Raw genomic sequence first — 6609 nt, 5'->3', positions numbered from 1 at the left:
TAGTATGATAACTTCAACTTTAAACAAAAATCAAAACATAAAAATTGATGATTCACAAAAACAATGTTCACCGTCAACAATTACAAAAAATAATTTAATAAAAAAGTGGGGAAAATGTAGCTTAAGAAAGAAGCCGCTTATATAGAAAAAAAAACATTATATATATTGAGTAGGTGTTTGGTAAACTATCCTAATAACTTAAAATGATTTAATAACTTAATTTAAATTATCAAGTAAATTAAGTATAATGGTATAACTTAAAGTTAAAAACAACTTTAAATAATAAGTAATTAACTAGTTTTTAAGTCTATATTTTTATTTTACCTTTTTACCCTCATTTGTCTTAATTACTTTCACGATCTCCATTGCTACTTCATGACTTTCATTATTACTCAACTTCATTTACTCTAATTATAATTTAGGATGATAAATATATTAATTTGATGATTTAGAATAAGTTTTAAGTTAATTTTATTAAATAATCTTAATATTTAAAGTAAGAAGTAAGTAAAAAGTTTTAATTCAACAACTTAAAAGTATTAAGTAATTAAATAATAAGTATTAAATTTTATTAAACACTCATATAAGTTTTTAGCAAATTTTCAAGATTTTTTCCTTATAAAAGGGACATAATGATATCTATGGCCCATTTTGCTTCCACTGCCAACAATATGGACAAAATAATATGAATATTTTTTGATATTGATTGAAGACCATACCACCAATCATGTAATTTATTTATTTATCTTTTGAATAATTGACTTATTAAATCAAAATTCAAAAAATGGTAGGTAGGAGGATCTCTAACTATAATATTATTTTAAATATATATATTAATTTCATATTTTTATTACATATTAATATCATAAAAAATGCACATAAAACAAAAAATATTTGTTTTAAGATAAAGTACAAAAATCAATTATATATTTTTATTTATTTCGAAACTTTTTAAAAATCATAAATTATACCCAAATTTGTAGTAGATTTAGATTTTTTTTTCAAAATTTTCTACCTATTTTTTTTACCGAAAATTTTAATGCAAATCTATTAAAATTTGAGCATAATATAAGATTATTTTTTTTTTAAGATTAAGGGGTATTTGATAAAACTTAATACTTATTACTTAATGACTTAAATTAACTTTAAATTAATTATACTTAATTTGTTAACATAAAACTTATTACTTAATTTTTACTTAAAGTATTAAGTTTGTTTAATAAAATTAACTTAAAATTTATTCTAAATTATTAAATTGATATATTTATCATCGTAAATTATAATTAGAACAAAGAAAATCGAGTAATAAAAAAGACCGTGGAGATGATTAGGATAAATGGAGATAAAAAGATAAAATATAAATATAAATTTAAGAATAAATTAATTATTTTTACTTATTACTTAAACATATCATTAAATTATTTTATTAAATATATTTAATTTAATTAATGACTTGAATTAAATTATTAAATTGCTTTAAGTTATTCAATTAATTCATCAAACACCCACTTAACTTTCCAAATTTATTAAGAGAAAATTTCTAATAACAATAAAAAGTAAAAACCCACTAAAAATGGATACATATTTAATGTCTGATGCCCACGTGACCCAGAAATCAGGCACGTGGGGACATGAAGAATCCCACCAAATGCGTACTGTGCCATCAACCAGAGGATGGCCGCCTCAAAGTTTGGAAATTATGCTTTGGGAATCAAATAGTTTCAGGCAAAAGCATCAAATAATTCTAAAGTATTATTATTTAAAATTAATTATGATTAAAATAATAATTATTCCTAACTTGTACTTACCTATTTTTTTAAGGCTCATGTGTCCCATAACTTCGAATGGTATGCTATTCTCATCTTTTTGTGATTCCATCAAATCCCCATTTTAATAAAAATAAAATAAAATAAAACTTATAAAATTATTTATCTATTTGTATCCGAAATTGGGATGTCCGATAAAAACTTAATCACTTAAGTTAACTTTAAGTTAAAAATATGCTTAAATTATTAAATTATTGATTTAAAACTTGTTACTTAATTCTTATTTTAAATATTAAGGTTGTTGATAAAATTAATTTAAATTTTATTCTAAATAATTAAATTGACATATTTATCATCTTAAATTATAATTAGTGAAAATAAATTCGCATAACAATAAGGTTCGTGAAGTAGTAAAATAGATTATAGAAGTAATTATGACAAATAGTGATAAAAAGTAAAATAAAAATATGAAATTAATAATAAGTTAATTATTTTTAGTTATTACTTAAAATTGTTTTTAACTTTAAGTTATGTCATTAAATTATTTTATCAAATATACTTAATTTATTTAATGACTTAAATTAAGTTATTAAGTCACTTTAAGTTATTAAGTTGGTTTACCAAACACCCACTTAATCTAACCCTAAATTTTTTTATTATGTTTGGTTCTCGAAAAGTATTAAAGAAATAAAAATATATTAAAGAAAAATATTTTTTTTTCATTTTTTATTTTTCTATTAAAAAATAGAAAAAAAAGGTCGAATATAATTAAAATTATTAAGAAATTTATATATATTTAAATCATTTAATCTTAGAAGAGTTAAGTCATGAAAAAAAGTTTAAAATAGTATATAAAACCAATTTATTGGCTTTAAATCTTTTTTTTTTCTTCACTTTTTATTTCATTCTCTTCTTTCCTCTCTTATTTCTTTCCCTTATATTTTCCTTAAAATTTTTCAAAACCAATGTTTAATAAAACTTAATACTTATCACTTAATGATTTAAGTTGACTTTAAGTTAAGTTATTATTAAGTTGTTGACTTAAAACTTATTAGTTAATTTTCACTTTAAGTATTAAGATTGTTTAATAAAATTAACTTAAAACTTATTCTAAATTATAAAATTGACATAATAAATTATAATTAGGGTAAAAAATGTGAAGGTCATAGAGTAGGAAAAGAAATTGTGTAAGTAATTAGGGTAAATAAGAGTAAAAAAGATAAAATGAAAATATAAACTTAAAATATATTAATTATTTTTACTTATTACTTAAAAGTTGTTTTGGACTTTAAATCACACTATTAAGTTATTTTACCAAACATACTTAATTTACTTAATAACTTAATTTAAGTTATTAAGTCACTTTAAGTTATTAAGTTGGTTTATCAAACACTACATAAAAGAGTATTTGATAAAACTTAATACTTATTACTTAAGACTTAAGTTGACTTTAACTTAAATTATACTTTAAGTCGTTAACTTAAAACTTATTACTTAATTCTTATTTTAAGTATTAAGATTAAGATTGTCTTACAAAATTAAGTTAAAATATTTTTTAAATAATTAAATTAATATATTTATCTTCGTAAATTATAATTAGGGCAAAGAAGTTTGATCATCAATGTGTAATAACTAAAAGTAATTTAATAACTTAATTTAAGTAATTAAGTAAATTAAATATGTTTATTAAAATAATTATACAATTAAAACCTAAAATATTATAAAATATATGAGTTTGTTTGACCCTATGGTTTAAAAACAAATCTCTATTTTAAAAAACAAAAAACCGATCTTAAAAATTTTCAACACTATTTATTTGTTGCTCTCTGAAAACAATTTTTATAAATAAAGTGAAATAAAAAACAAATTTTAGAGAACAAACAAAAATTATTTTCATAAATTTTAAAAAGTAAAAGAAAAAAATGGGTTTGTTTGACCATATTTTTTAAAACTATCTTGTAAACCCCTTAAAAAGACTAATGTTTTTTTTATTATTATTTATGGGATTTAGCTGGGACCACCCTAGAGATGGGAGGGGGGGTGGGGGGAGCTTTCTTTTTTGGTAGGATGGGGGGGACCCCTTTCTGAAAAGAGAGCAACTTCATAGACACGAAAAATGGCATGGATGGTGATGTTGGTGGTTGAGGAGGCCATGCCTGCTGATGGAAGAACAGTAAGGCAAGTAGTGGCTTGCCGAGGAAGATAGAGACAGGGGCTTGCCAAGGAGAGAAAAACAGGGGCTGGCTATAGGAGGAGAGGGAATGGACCTTTGACAAGGAGGAGGGTTTTCAAAGAAGGAGGAACCCAGATCCAGGAGACGCCCGAGGTACGTTCTCTATTAATCATGTATTTTCGCATTCTTGGATGATTTTTGGCTTGGTTACTCACTTTTGCTTTGGATGGGCTTGAGATTTTTTTACCTATATTCAGCTTAGTGATTTTTGTGAAATGAGGCTTGACTTAGCAATATGATCCTTTTTTCTTTCATGCATGACTGTCATCCCCGCGCACCCTTCTCTACCTTTCTCTTTCTACACCACGCCATGCACCTCAAGCCTTCTCGTCTTAGCATGGCCATGCATGGCCACCTCTTACCCATATCCACGCCATCTTCAAGCCCATCTCTCTCTCTCTCTCTCTCTCTCCCTCTTGGAGCTCCCTCTCCAACCGCCTCGTACTCGGAGAGTTTCTACGGACGGGCGTTCTCAAAGACATGAGCCGTGGGGGTGGTCTCTCCGCCAAAGCTGGCGCCACTATTTTCGCTGCTGGAAGTCCCCACTCCGCGCCATTCCAATCAACTATCTCCCTAACACCGAGATCCATGCATGCAAGCCGCCCCATCCCTTATTTTTTTTTTTTGCTGCATGCACCGCGTCTATAGGGCCCCCGCTCACCTCACCAGTCACCATTGTCACTTGCTCCAGCCACGCGGGTACTCGGACTGGCCGCCGTGGCGGCAACACCTTCTGGATGCCGCCGGACCGCCGCCACGGCTCCTCTCTCCATCTTGCCGCTGGTGGTGGAAGCTCCCTCTGAGGATGATACGCGGGTGGAGAGGCAAGCTGGAAGAAGATGAAGTCTTGGGCTTGGGTTTGAGATGGGGCACTAGGCCCAAACTGTGAAGGTGATGGGGCCTTGGGCTTGCCCATGGTGGCGGGTATGGGCTTAAGTTAGAGCCCAAGCCCAAAGTTGCTGATGAAGGGCCCCATTACTCCTTAAGCCAATCACCCTCATGGCTCATGTCCATATCAAGCTAGCCCATTAGGCTGCCCAAATTCTAAATAATTCTTTTAAAAACCTCTAATATCCATAATTAATTAATTCAATCATTCCCTTTTATTTGTTATCTTATTTTATTTCTACCAATTTAGTTTGCTCAACTTAAAGACAATTAAAAGATAAATTATTAGGATGGAATATTGTTTTTAAAACTTAAAATAATTTGTATTTTATTTTCTTTACTTTAGTTATGTCTAATCATTATATACGAAAATTTTTATATAATTAATTTACGTTGGACTCAATGAATTTTCTACATTCCAAATTTCAAGTCTCATCTTCAAAAATCTGTCTTTTAAAACCATTCTTCAAAAATCCGACTTCCTAAATTAATTTTTCAATTTCAAATATTCGACTATTTACTTTCATCTGTTTAGATATTATCCTTATTATTATTACAATTATTATTCCGTATTTATGTATTTAATTCTTCTAAAAATTCCAATAATTAAAATTTAAATTCTTCAAAAAATCTGACTTCTTAAATTAATTTTCAATCTCAAAATTTCCCCTATTCAAATCCACTCATTTAAATATTATGTTTATTAATTATTATTATTATTTCGTATATATTTATCCTCTTCTAAGAATCACATTCATTTAAAGTCCAATTCCTTCAAAAATCTCATATCCTAATTTAATTTTCAATCCTAAAAGTTCTATTATTCGTCTAAATGTTACTTTCGTCAATAAAAATTATCATCTCACGTTTATTTATTCATTTAAGATCCCAATTCCTTCCACATTTGAGTATGGGAGAGAGCGAGAGAGAGAGCGAGAGAGATGGTGAGAGAGAGAGAGAGGGCGTGAGGGAGAGTGAGAGCGCGTGCGACAGCGAAGACGATGAGAACGGCGAAGCGAGTCGAAAGTGAAGCTTCACGGTGGAATCCAAGACTTTCGAGCTTGCCCTGGATGAAAGAAAAGGAAAGCGTCAGTTTCTCATTGTGGAGAAGAAGCGCGGAGTCTCGACATGGGTTCGATTAGGGCTGGAAAGCTTAGGGCTTTTCAAGGAGGGGCTAATCCATTGTATAAGAGACGAAAAAGAAGGGAAATGGGAAAAGGAGTGGAAAGACAAAGGCAATCTGTAATCACCGTCTCGTGGTTTCAACAGAGCAAAAGGATTTTTAAGGCTGGGGGTTGTGGATCTGGAACGAAAAAGGTTCTGTATATTCTTACCGAGAGGTAGAAGGGACAAAAGGGGATGGACGGCTATGGCGGAGATAATACGTCAAATGGAAGAGTTGGTTGGTAGAAGAACAGACTTGCAGGAAGTAAGGGTCGTCGAAAAATCTACACCGGCGAAATCATATGCGAAAGCAGTCATGAAAACAAGTTGGAAATGCCCAAATGCAATCAATGTGAAGGTCAAAAGGGAAGAGACTGTTAGAAATTTACAGAAGCTGGAGCACTGCCTCATTCCGAGCTGGAAGTCCAACACAAAGGAAGAAAAGGACTTGGAGAGGCTGGGAAGGCTTTGGGTGAATTCTTGGGGCCTAAAAGGCAAGTTAGGGCTGGCTAAATTGGAGAAAGGCAGGACATTGTTGGAGTTTGAAGATAAAAAAGA

The sequence above is a fragment of the Vitis riparia genome, chromosome 12 (assembly GCF_004353265.1).
Source record: "Vitis riparia cultivar Riparia Gloire de Montpellier isolate 1030 chromosome 12, EGFV_Vit.rip_1.0, whole genome shotgun sequence".
Classification (NCBI taxonomy): domain Eukaryota; kingdom Viridiplantae; phylum Streptophyta; class Magnoliopsida; order Vitales; family Vitaceae; genus Vitis; species Vitis riparia.
Note: the sequence above shows the minus strand (reverse complement) of the source record.